The sequence below is a fragment of the Callithrix jacchus genome, chromosome 3 (assembly GCF_049354715.1).
Source record: "Callithrix jacchus isolate 240 chromosome 3, calJac240_pri, whole genome shotgun sequence".
NCBI classification, from domain to species: Eukaryota; Metazoa; Chordata; class Mammalia; order Primates; family Cebidae; genus Callithrix; species Callithrix jacchus.
In genome coordinates this window covers 182120921-182135152 of record NC_133504.1, presented here as the reverse complement: position 1 = coordinate 182135152, position 14232 = coordinate 182120921, and the positions used below count along the sequence as shown (strand labels likewise).

The following is a 14232-nucleotide window of genomic DNA, read 5'->3' as shown; positions in this document are numbered from 1 at the left end:
GACAGCTTAGCTGAATAATTTATTTTTGCATGGCATTTTTTTCCTTTAGGATGTGATAGAATATATCACCCCACTTTTTTCTGTCCTCCAGGGTTTCTGTTAATAAATCTGTAGTCTTATTGAGACTCTTTTTTATGTGACGTTTTTAAACTTTTTCAGCTTTCAGAATTTTTTTGTCCCTGGTTTTTGTATTGATTATTATGTGCCTTAGTAAACTCCTCTTTTGATTAAAAACCTCTTTGCTTCCTGTACTTGTATGTTGGCATCAGATTTGGGACGTTTTTAGCTATCATTTCTTTAAATATTCCCTTTTGCCTTTTTCTTACTTTTCTTCTTCTGGAATTTCTATTATATGAAAATTAGGTCTATTGTTGATGTTCTATAATCCCCATAGACTTTCCTTATTCTTTTTCATTCTTTTGTTCCTCTGGCTGGATAATTTCAAATGTTCTGTGTTTGAGCTCACAGATTGAGTCTGTTGTTGAAGTTTTTTATTGCATTTTTTTTTGGTTTACTCATTATATTCCATATCTCTAAGACTTCTATTTTGTTTTTCTTTTTTAGAGACAGAGTCTCACTCTCTTGCCCAGGCTGGAGTACAGTGGCACACTCTCAACTCACTGCAACTTCCACCTCCTGGGTTTAAGCCATTCTTGTGCCTCAGTCTCCTGAGGAGTTGGGGCTACAGGTGCATGCCACCACACCTGGCTAATTTTTGTATTTTTAGTAGCTATGAGGTTTTGCCATATTGGCCAGGCTGATTTCAAACTCCTGATGTCAAGTGATCTGCCTGCCTTGGCCTCCCAAAGTGCTGAGGTTACAGGCATAAAGCACTGTGCCTGGCCTCTTTTTTAAAAAATTTATATTTTTTGTTAAACTCATTATTTGTGTATATATATTAATTTTATATTTCCTTTATTTTATATTCACATGTTTTTATAGTTTACTAAATTCATTCAAGAGGATTAATTTTAAACTATTTGTGTGTTATTTCATAGGTCTCAGTTTTTTAGGGCTCAATGATGGGATTTTGTTTTATAGGTGTCATGATTTCCTGGATGTTTGCAATTCTCGAATTCTGCACAATTAAGGAGATAGCCACCTCTTTCATATTCTCTTGGCAGAGATAGAGTTTACTATTTATTATAGGCTGTGATTCTAGGTGGGACTGATGGCTGGGCCTCCCTGTTAGGTGGATGACTGACTTAATTCTTCAATCAAGCAGAGCTGATGGCTGGGCATTGAGGTTGACTCTGATTGGGCCAAATCACAGGGCATGTTCCCTTGCCAGGTGGTATAATATTTGAGATCTGAAATTGGACAGAGCAGTAAGCTGGGCCCCAGGGGTATTTGGAGTTGCCTCTTTGGACAAATAAGACCAGCTGTCATGGTTGATAAAGATGCATGGTTGAGGTTTGCCTCCCTGCCTAGGTGGTGACTTGGGTTAAGCTTTGAGAATGACATGAGCACCATTTAAACTCTGGGTCTGGTAATGTCCCTGCTCTTTGCCAAATTGCACTTTGGTGAGCATCACCCTTTCTGGGCAGGGGCTTGGAGTGGGGTTTGTAGCTGGGGCTGTTGGCTGGGATTCAAGCCAGATTCTACAAATTATGGGAGCCACCAGCTCAGCTTTGCAGGCGGGCTATGCTGTTGGCTAATTACTCTGATTGAGCACCACCGCTGTCGAGTACACAGGGCCACCACAAAGACCTGTGTGCTGGCTCCCATGGACTCTACACCTTGCTTTGTTTCCACTTGGCCTCATGTATTCTGCTCATGCTGTTACCCCTTCTTTACCTATAGGGTGAGGCCAAAGTTGGCTTTCTGAGAAGTGTCTTTAAACATGAGAAAGACTAGATGTGGTTCTCTTTTCTCACTATAGAAACCATGTACCTTGGAGGATCCTGTCTTTTTGGCGCTATACCAACTACTATAGGAATTTTTTTCTATAGTAGTTGTGCAGTGGGGTGATCTGTGCTTGCTGCAACTCCACCTCCTGGGTGCAAGCAATTCTCCTGCCTCAGCTTCTCAAGTAGCTGGGATTACATGCAATTGCCACCACGTCCAGCTATTTTTTTAATTTTTATTTTTAGTAGAGACAAAGTTTCACTATGTTGACCATGCTGGTCTAAAACTAATGACCTCATGATCAACCCACCTCAGCCTCTCAAAGTTTTGGGATTACAAGTGTGAGCCACTACACCTGGCCTACAAAGAGATATCTTTAAGAATCACCATAACACAATCCTGACAAATTGTAAATAAAACTTTATTAGAAATGATTAGGTCAAGCAGCAAAAATAATCATTAAGAATATAGAAAATATAAAGAATCAAGTGATAAAATCCAAAGGCTAAAGCTAAGATTGAAAAAGAGGGATGGAAGGATAAAGACAGATGTTGGGATAGAGAGAATGATATGATTTATGTGTTTGTCTCCTCCAAATTTTGTGTTGAAATGTGATCTTTAATATTGAACACGAGGCCTGGTGGGAGATGTTTGGGTCATGGGGGTGTGACTCCATCATGAATAGCTTACAGTCATCTGCTTGGTAATGAGTTAGTTCTCCTTCAGTTTGTTTACAGAAGATCTGATTGCTTAAAGGAGTCTGGGATCTTCCCCTTTTCCTTTCTCTCTTTAACTCCATGTCTCATGCTCACAATCCCATCTAGTGACTGCCTGCTCCTGCTTCACTTTGCACCATGAGTAAAAGCTCCCTGACACTTCGCTAGAAGCTGAGCAGGTGCTGGCACCATGGTCCCTGTACAGCCTTCAGAACTGTGAACCTACTGAACTTCTTTTATTTTTTTAAATTACTCAGTCTCAGTTGTTTCTTTATAGCAAAAAAAAAAAAAAAAGAAAAAAAAGAAAAAGAAAAAAAATGGACTAATGCACAAACAGAAAGAGGGAAAAAAGGGAGAAACTTGCACACACACAAGTAATTTTTTAGAAAACATTTGTAAATTTTGGTCACAAACTACATTATAAAATAAGTCTCATTTATTTTCTAAAAATTACAATTTTGTAATTAACATATTTGGAGCAAAGTTCAATTGAATTAGCAAAATTATGAACTATGTTCTTTTAAATGTTATAAGATAAAGAGAAAAGAGCAATTGAAATTACAAAATACATTCATCTGAATTCCAATTAAAAACACTATATGTCAAAATCTGAAATATGTAGTTAAATACTGTCAAAGAATGAGAGTATCCCTAAATGTTCTAAGCCATAAATGAAGAAGAAAAGCAGAATAAAAAGGAGAAGAAAAAGAAAAAGAAGAAGAGGAGGAGGAGGAAGAAAGGAGGAGGAAGAGGGGAGGAGAAGGGGAGGAGGAGGAAGAAAGTGTTGGAGGAACAAGAGGAGTTGGAGCAGATGGGGAAAGAAGAGGGGGCTGGGTTTCAGCTTTAAAGTCTCAAACAAACAGAAGAGACACGATGATATTGAAAAGAAGAAAATTGTGAAATAGGAGAAAAAAACATACATTAAATAGAAAATAAAACAACAAGGAGGGTTAAAAATCATAAAACTAACTCTGGACTAATTGCAAAATAGGTAACTTTTTTTTTGTCAAGACTAATCAAGTAAAACAGAAAAGGCACAAATAAATAGAGGAGAAAAGAAAGACTAAAATTTTAAAACATCAACAACTGTATTCCAGTTAAGTAAAATATCAAATTTAAAAAAAGCACAAATTGATTTTAAAAGAAATACATGAACTAAAAGAATTTTAGTAGTTAATACTAGGTTCTGACACTTCTATAAAATTACAAAAACTAGGTAATCTTTATCATGTAAAACTATTTTCGATCAACAGAAGCAGAAAAAAATTTCCAACTCATTTCAGTTTTTAAAACCAAAATAGAATAAGTCATGCATGACAACTGAAATTCTGGGCAAAATTCATTCATATATAGGAAAAAATATTAAAAATTTCTAAATGCACCAAGTATGGAGTGGCATTGATCACAAGAGCATATATATAGTCAAGATCATAAGCTGAATTAATTATGTCACAGTAGGTATTAAAGAAGAAGTCATTTTATAAGCGCAAATAACATATTAAGAAAATCTATTCTTTTTTTTGAAAATTCACACAACAAATTAATAGGAGAAAGATAAATTTTTAAACATAAAGAATATTATTTTACAAAAATCAAAACAAACATAGGCATGCTGCTGCTTACAAGCACTGTACTTTATTTCCAAGTCAAAAACAAAGACAAAAATTAAAAATGTACTATCACAAACATATTCATTTTATCAGACAACAAATACTGTTGTATTTCAATTGCTGTCTAATAAGATGAGTTTAAAATGTAAACTAGCTACATAGGAAAGAAAAAGAAACCAAGTTATCCTTATTTGTAGACAACCAGTTTATTTTATCCAAAGAGAGAGCCTCCTGAGTGGGCCTGGCTTAATCGAGCCCTAAAAGAGGTGCCTAGACCTTCCTCTGGAAAGTCTTTACCCACTGGTGGCTGTGAAAGAGTAAGATTTTCTGATACAGCGATCGTATCAAGAGGACCACATAGCAAGGAACTGTAGCCAACCTCCAGGAGTCGAAAGTGGCCCCTTGCATCACATCAACAGCCAGCAAAAAGCTTAGGCCCACAGTCATTTTAGCCACAAGGAATTAATTCCAACAAACTGTATGAACTTGGAACTGGCGGTAAAAATTCAGCACCAGACAACATTTTACTTGAGGGAGACCAGTGAGATTCTGAAGCAGAGGACCTAGCTAGACATCCCAGAAATTCCAACACAGGGAAACTTAGAGACAATAAGGAGTTTTGTTGTTTTTAAGCCTTTATTTATGTGCTCATTTGTCATGTAGCAATGGGAAAATAACACAGAGGACAGTACTTTCATAGTCACAGGGGAAAATAGGAAAGAGTGCAAGAAACGGGTTACATTTATGTTTGGTGGTTTCTAGCACTTCAAGTAGTAAACCAGACTTGTTTTGGGGAATACTACTGAAAGTTCCAGGAAAGCCTGGCATAGGTGGAAGGTGAGCTATGCGGAGATCAACAGGCTATTTCAAAAGTTTGTGGTTGTTGTCAGGGTTAGAGCTTAAACCTGAATCTTCTGACCTCTGAATAAGGGTGTTTTTGCTTGTTTTGTTTTATTTTGTTTTTGAGACAGTCTTTCTTTGTCACTCAGGCTGGAGTGCAGTGGCTCGATCTCAGCTCACTGCAACCTCTGCCTCCTGAGTTCAAGTGATTCTCCTGCCTCAGCCTCCCGAGTAACTGGAACTACAGGTACATGCCACCATGCCTGGCTAAGTTTTTGTATTTTTGGTAGAGATGGGGTTTCAGCATGGTGTTATCCAGGATGGTCTCAATCTCCCGATCTTGTGATCTGCCCACCTTGGCCTCTCAGATTGCTGGGATTACAGACTTGAGCCACCATGCCTGGCCTTAAGGATTTTTAATACACTTGGATGATTCACTCAAAAATCATGAGTATTTAAGTGTAAATATACATACATACATACATACATACATACATAGATCATACTGAAAATGCATCCATTAAAAATTCATTTATAAGTATTTCGTATACCCAGATATTCATGCAAAGTGTTTGCTCTTCTTATTCTTTGAAACATGGGAATATCTTTCTACATTTTTTGCTTGATTCTTTCTTTGTGGAGATACCAATAAAGACTCAATGAGTTGAATTACAACATGTAAAGACATTAGAATTTGCTTGACACTAAATATATATAATTTATCCTTTAAGATACATTGTTAGCAATGGTCTTTCTCACCCTTCAATTGATTAATAAATTGTACTTACTGCTACTGCAGTAAGGGGCCCAGGGTACTGAATTGACAGGGAAATCCATTACAGACATGAGAACACTTTGGCTTTTGAGTTACTGTTAAACTTTATTTTTAGTGCACAGTTTGACAATGTATTCTGTTGCTTCCCCTGGTTGTTCAAAGTTCTTTTGTAAAGTGCCGGCACATTATACACATTGGCCTGTAATGATTCTATTAGTATCCAGACTGCCTCTTCACTCTCAAAACAAAGATCTGCATGTTAAGAAAGACGGCAAAGGAAAATTGGGGTTAGTCTAGGACTCTTCTATTTCCTGAAGATACAATTTAGTGTATGTTTAGTTTTGATAAACTAGAACAAATTCCTACCCTTTTAATCTCTTTGAGGAACAAGTAAACAACAGTGTTTCTATAGGACATACCCTGTTTGTAAAGGACACTTTACAAAGTGGAAAGTAAAAGCAAAATGGAGAGGCCACATACATAGCACACTGAGGATTCTGTGAGCAGAGATTGAGGTGTTTTTCCAACATCTTAGTTAGCTGTAAATAAACTAGAGTCCCTTTGGAAGAGGATAAAGAGCCTAAAAGCAAAGCTGTGTTTGGAATCCCATAGTTGTGTTCATTTTCATTGCTCCATAACCATTTCAGGGATTAGTTGGGTTTCTATCTCTTAGACACTGAAGGCTTCATACACTGGTTGGTGAGTTGTGAGGGATTTGGTATTAGATTCAGCAGAAACAGAGAAAGAACAGCTGGGAAAAGATTGTGCTAATTAGTGAACTAGGTATGACTTTGAAAAGTGTATATTCTGAAACCCTATCTTTACCAATGTGATGCTGCAGGCAGCAAAGTTGAGTAAACTGAGGAAAGCCGCCAACCAGATTATTGAAGAAGAGTTCTTTTCAAAATGAGATAAGTTACCTATATCCTAATTCCAGACTGTCTCCAGAAAAAAATGAGGCTTGAGTATCCATATTCAAAAAGTGCACATAGTTTGCAACATAACATATCCTTTTGGTTTGAAATACAATTTCTGGTTGGTTTTGCTCTCTTGAGAGGTAGATTCTCAGTTAACTATTCTGTCAGCTAATTACGGGTTGTTTTGCATGTAAAGGAGGAATTCAATGAATCTGGACATAAAATGTTCACTTTATGAACTTGTCCACCACTAAATAGTTACTCACTGTTTGGTTTCACTGAGAAATGTGCCACATTATGCTAACACATATAAGAAGTATGCACAAGTTGTAAGATAATATTGTGCATACTCTAACTGCACAAAATAAAAATGTCCTCACGTTTGTTCTTTTTTTTTGAGAAGAGTGTTCATATTTAACTCATCGCATTGTCAGGAGCCTAGAATTTTGTTAAAATTTAGTTGTAACTAAAAAATATCATTCCCATTCTTCATTTCCACCTCTCCTAAAACTTCATAATTAATTTCCAAATAAGCATTGTGGATTCAAAGAAAGACCAAATTGGTTTAATAACGGAAATGTATTCCACAGTAGAACTTAACATGATAATTATTTTTATGGCACTCTAATTCCTTTCCTTGATGCTATATTGTCAATAATCTTTGGAGCATTTAAAATTTTAATTCATGTACTTTTTGAATCTTCGTCAACTTCAAGCTTTATCAATTAGCTACATGGGAAACAAAATTTCATTTTTTGATGACTAGTAAAAATCCTTTGATTTCTGGACCTATCTAAACTCCCTTTGTTGTGGTGGTATTATCTGAAATCTGCACTCTAAGTGCTCAATAGTTCCATCCATCGCAGCATGCATTGCTGGGCATAAATTATGAGTCATTAAGCAAGTAATTATGCTCTTAGGCTGCTGTCACTCTTGACATTTGTTCTGAGTCCCTTAGACACATCTCCACTTGAAATCCTAAGTCTCAATAATCTCCTACTTTCTTAAAAGATGAACAGTATACAAATATGGAAAAACAGATCTACAAAGGGAATTCGAACAGTTATGAAAACGTTTTAGAAAAGTAGTCCTGTTTGTGCTGTTTGTATAGATCCTCTGAAATGTGGAATTAGATCAGCAGTTTTGTTGATAATGTCCATGTAAAAATTTGGCATCTGCATATTTTTCTAATTGAAGAAATAATCTTAAAGCACTAATTAACTCTAATGACATAGACATCATCTGGCTTCACAAAAAAACAGAAAACTAAGCTAAGGTCCATGTTCTATTTATGGGATATGTACAACTTTCAGTAATAAGATTCACTGGCGTTTAAAAAAATGAGTTCAAACAAATTTAAAGCATGGGACCCTGACACAAGAACTCTTTGCCATGAATGGTAATTTGAATTTAATTGCAGATGCTCTCCATATGAATTTTCTATCAACATCAAAAAAAACACTCAACCGTGTCTTTCTCTTCTGTGAGACTTCTACATCTTATTGATATTCTATCATCACCTAAACTAAACCTTCTTGAAATTATTTGTTTATAATCTTTCCCACTGGAAAGATGTTGAGAACATATCACACATGTTTCTGTATCTCTAAAATGTATAGATTACTTTTTCTTTTCTAAAGCTCACTATTATTTTGTTTTCCTGAAACACCAGTTCTACTCTGTGTTCCTTTGTCCATAGATTTCCAAAAATTTCAATTTGATAACCACAAAGACAGCATTTGATCATATAATATACGTTGTTCTTTGGTGCTTTTGTTAATTATGTAATTTATTGATTCATTCATTGATCAGTGTACTAATGAACGCAATAATCAAATCGTTCAGATTTTTAAATTTTTAAAAACAGGTGATACATCTAAAGTATGATTTTTTAATTCCCCCAAATTTCTAGTCCGGTGCTAAATATGACACTGGTTGTGTATCCTTGAGCACATTTCTTACATCTCTGCTGCAGTTTCCACTATTATTAAGTGAAAATACAATAGCATGTTCTATTTGAGGTGAAGATTAACTTAGTTATATAGAAAAGTGTAGCCACAGAATAAATATTACATAACTGTTTGTTATTGTTATATTACTAGCTAACTAATAAATCCATGCCAAGTTGTCTGATAAACACAGTTTGTTTCTGGAGAGCAAATATTTTGAGAATGTAATTTACGATTTTTTTTTCTAATTTCTGTAATTTATAGAGTCATTGTTTCTTTTACGTTAAACAAATTCAAAAGACAAACATAAAACTGTATAAAACATGGTGATATTTTTAAACATTATGAGTAATAAATGAATGAATCAATCAGCAAAGTTACCTTAAAGTTATCTTTTAAAAATATACAGTAAGTTATGAATATACTGGAGTGTTCTATTCTGAAACATTTAACCATTTTTCTTTCAACTTCTAAAGTGGAAAATAATGGCCAATGCAGGTTCACTGGTGCTTGATTGCTTCAATTCCGCTTAGCTCAAGTTTAGAACTCATCATCACGAGTGGTTTTAAATACTTTTAAATTGTTTTTCTAAGATAAGCAAAGCTAATTTGCAAAGTTTCAGATGTCTTTATCTGAGCCACAAAAATACTCTTAAGTTGCTCTCTATTCATTTGTCTATATTTTTGAACTAATTTGTTTCCTATTTTTAACAAATCTAGCTAGAATACAGTTGGCAAAGCATAGAGCTGGGAGTGAGTTTGAAAGGATCCTCGTGTCTTACATCTGCACGTTTCTCACTGTGTTCACCTTGAGCAGGTCATTGGACTTCTAATCTGAGGATCCTCATTTAAAACGGTGATGTGCAGAAAAACAGAAAATGCAAGTGGGGTGACTTGCACAGCGTTTGGTACAGTAGTTGCTCTGGGAAGGCTATTTCCATCATCCCCAAGCTTTCTCCTTGGAGCTATAATTTAGTTTTTCAAAATAGAACAACGTGACTTTTTTGTTACTTCTATTGGAAATCCCAGCCTTTCTTTTTCCAAAGAAGCTTAGTAATTGGCATCATTGGCAGCCAAATGTTATTAAAAATTTATATTTGGAAATCGTGCAGGGTCCTTAAAAAACATCTGATCTATGTTTTTTTTTTCAGAATATAATCATCACTGCAACCGTCCTGAATTCTAATCATTCACATCATCCTTGAACATCTCCATTTTCCAGGAACTCCCTCTGTTCATAGACACTGCACTGTAATTCCGTCCATCTCTGCTAAGATCTGAAATTCATTTTCCTACTTTCTCTTTATTGACGTCTCCCTAACATCTTGAGTAACCACATGGCAAATCTGACCTCCCTTCCTACCCCACCTTAGCTGTATCATCCAGCTTCCTCGCTCTCCTTTTTCATATTTCTTGTCTCAGAGAAAAACTATTCCTTGCTCTGAGCTTTCAAGCAAGTTATTTGCTATCTTTGGGAATTCCATTTATTTAGCTAAGGGCACAGATAACATCTACTTTTCTTGGTTGTGAGAAGTAAATAAAATCATATGTACCTTTCAAAAAATATTTATTAAGTCCTAATTATATGCCAGGCCTTAGTCTAAAAAGCGGAGATGTAACAGTGAACACAATAAACAAATGTCCTTTTTTTTTTTTTCCAGAGGGAGCCTTGCTTAGGTACTAGGCTGGAGTGGCATGATTTCAGCTCAATGCAACCTCCACCGCCCAGGTTCAAGCAATTCTACTGCCCCAGACTCCCAAGTAGCTGAGACTATAGGCGTGCACCACCACAGCTAATTTTTTTTTCTTTTTCGTAGAGATGGGGTTTCACCATGGTGACCAGTATGATCTCGATCTGTTGACCTCATTATCTGTCCACCTTAGCCTCCAAAAGTGCTGAGATTACAGGTGTGAACCATGGCACCTGGCCCCAAATGTCCCTATTTCATGAGCTTTCTTCCTTGTGGAAGAGGCAGACAGTACACAGCCCATTGTGAGCATAGTAAACAAGCAGGATAGATAATAGGTTGGTAGGTAGTGATAAATAAAACATAGAGTAGTAGAACACATGCAGTACTGGGCTAAGAGGCAGTATATTTAGGAGAAGTGTACAGGGAATGCTTGTGAGAAAGGTAACACTTGAAGAGACTTGGAGAGTCAAAAGGAGCTAGATGTATTTGGGAATGAGAACATTCCAGACAGTTGGAACAGCAAGGATGGGGTCCTTAAGGTAGTACCTTGACATCGTTTCGGTCATGAAATAAGAATCAATAAATTTAACACCTATTTTTCTACAGCAGTGTCTAATTTAACCTAAGAGTCTCCAATATTCTTTTTTTTCTTGAAAGAAAATCTTATTTTCTCACCACAAAAGTACACATAGGGAAACTGGTAGTGCTATTATCCTAAGAGTAACAGTACATCTATTTAGAATTTAATTTTACAGTGCTCATAAGCATTAGCTTGCATTTCCAGACTAATCAAGTTATTGGGACATTGGCCACCCCAGCGCTTTTTACAATCAATATTTTTGGATATGTATTTAGCTTTCAGAGACAATCGCAATGATACTTCATCTCCAAGTATCTCGTGTCTTCTAGTGTGAGAGAAAAGAAACAAATGAAAAAACAGCAATCACTTCTCTGTTTCTTACTCAGAGAAGCTTTGTCCTGATATTCAATGTGGGTGTAATATTCTAAAATTTCTTCACCAGATGATTAACCATCTACTGCTTTTCATTTGGAAGACACACATGCCGCATGTATTTATATCCAGGAAACATGAAATTGCAAATTGTAAACATACCCCGAAGAAAATGTTAAGGACAAATGTATAATTAAACCTCATTGAATACTATTGTTTATTTCTTCTCCCTTTCCTTCACATTTCCTATACATCTTTTAAAGATCAAAATGTTATTTTTTTATCAAAGTCTCATGATTATTTGATGTTGTCTGATAAGATGTGTCTAAGCAAGAAATATATGTTATATACATATATATGTATATATATATGTATACATATATGTGTGTGCATATGTGTGTGTGTGTATGTGTGTGTGTGTGTGTGTATATATATATATAATGGATGATATACCATATGGGGGCCAAATTGCGCTCTCTCTTCTGGGAAGGGACACTTTTCCCTAAAATTTAACCAGTGTGCTGCACGTATACCAACAATGCAGCTAAAAACCATCTCACTCTGAAGGGGAAAGAGAGAGGCAGGGAGCAGGACTAAATTGCTGTTGCCAATCAAAGAAGCCCTGTTAAATCTGCCTACTTGGGCTCACATTACAATGATCATTTAAGTATAAAGGATACCTTTAACCATACTCAATTTTACGGTTTTATTAACTCTAAGCCACAGTCTTGTTATTGTTACACTACAGAATGTTGAATTAGAATTAAGATTCTGTTAGATAAATTCGGAGTTGTAGATGATCAAGTAAAATATAAGCTGAAATCATAAAATATTCAGATAAAAATCTTAGTCTTGTGAGTGTGTGGTAAGAATTCTTAACATGTGATCTACTCTCTGAACAAATTTTTGAGTATGAAATATGCCACTGTCAACTCCAGGCACTGTGTTGTGCTGAAATATTTACAACCTATTTATTTTGCATAACCAAAGTTGTATACCTTTGAATAACAACTTATCCTTCCCCTAACCCAGACTCTGGCAATCACCACTCTGTTTAATTCTCTGAGTTTGACTATTGTAGACACCTCACGTAAGTGGAATCATACAGTATTTGCCTTTCTGAGACTGGCTACTTCATTTAGAATAGTGTCCTCCAGATCCATCCATACTGTAACAAATGTATAATTTATTTCTTTTTAAAGCCTGAGTAATGTTCCAGCACGTGTCTATATCACATTTTCTTTACCTATTCATCACATCTGGGTTGTTTCTATATCTTGACTACTGTGACTAGTACTGCAATAAACATGGGCATTCTAATAGCTCTTTGAGATTCTTATTTCAATCATTTATTGAGTGTGTGTATATGTATGTACATATACACACAGACACAGAAAAGGAATTGCTGGACCATATGGTAGTTTTATTTTTAATATTTGGAGAAACCTTTATACTGTTTTCCAAAGTGGCTCTACCAGTCAACATTCTCACCAATAGTAGTCAAGTCTTTACATTATTTTCACATCTTCACCAAAACCTTTTCTTTTTACATATTTAGTAGCCATCCTGACAGGTGTGAGGTAACGTCTCATTGTACTTTTACTTTGAATTTGCCTAATTCGTGACATTGGCAATTTTTTTTACATAATTGTTTGCCATTTTTTGACTTCTTTTTTGAGGTTCAGAATTTTTCTACATCACTGTTTGCCATTTTTATGTCTTCTTTGGAGAAGTATCTATTCGGATCCTCTTTCCAGTTTTTTTAATCAGGTTGTTTTCTTGCTATTGAGCTGTTTGAGCTTCTAATATATTTTGAATACTAATGCCTTATCAGATGTATGGCTTGCAAACACTGTTTTTCCATTCTGTAGATCGCTTCTTCAATCTATTACTTGTTTACTTTGCTGTGCAGAAGCTTTTTAGTTTGATGAATTTCCATTTGTCTATTTTTGTTTTATGTTGGCTGAGCTTTGGGGGTCAATTCCAAAAAAAGCATTGCCCAGACCAATGCCATATAGTTTGTCCCCGTGTTTTTTCCTAATAGTTTTATAGTTCAGGTCTTATGTCTGTCTTTTATCCATTTTAAGTAGATTTTTATGTATAGTGTATGTGAAGGGTCCAAATTCATTCTCTTGCATGTGAGTACCCAGCTTTTCCAAAACAATTTATTGAAAAGATTTTACTTTCCCTATTGCGTGATTTTGGCATCCTTCTTGGTGATCAATCGACTGTATGTATAATGCATAAATTTATTTCTGGGCTTCAAAGATTCATTGATCATGCTCAGCTATCAGATTTATAGCATGCATTCCAAAATATTTTATTATGTATTTTTTCATTTTTATAAATTATACATAGATACTATATATAACATAAGATAAAAGCAAGTTGAAATGGAAATAACAAAAATGAGAACACAAATATATAAAAATTATAAATATGGAACATATTCTAAACTCACAAATATCTCTTTTGCACTCTGAATGACAAATTGTAGCTCAGTCCATGTAGCTAAATTCTCATTTTACTGCATTTATATTTTTCTCTCTTTTCACTTTTTAAAGCCATCTTTACACATTTTTTTTTTCCCTTAAGTCTTTCAAGATTAATCTGCAGGAGTGGGAAAACTGGAATTATATCAGGGACTTCCCAGGGTAAAATTTGATTCCTAATTTTTTACTCTTCTTCCCCTGAAATATAAAACACGACATTATATACAAAAGGAGTCTTGATTTCAAATCAGGATTTTTGAATTAGGCTGTTTAACATAACCAACATTTATTCTACTTATTCAAACTACATGTGTATGATATACTTAGGTAAATATTACAGAAGGGACTTCTTGATTTCTCTTTGCAATCAAGTGTAATAGGATTAGATACAAAGTTGCTATTTCTCCAGCTGGATTACTTGATGTCAGATATTTTAAACTCTC

At 35.2% G+C, this 14232-nt stretch overlaps 1 long non-coding RNA gene across 2 annotated transcripts in view; it reads left to right on the top strand.

Moving 5' to 3' along the window:
- LOC118152350 (uncharacterized) overlaps positions 1 to 14232 on the top strand; it is a 66576-nt gene that overhangs the window by 36617 nt on the left and 15727 nt on the right. The gene's annotated exons all lie outside the window — the stretch shown is intronic.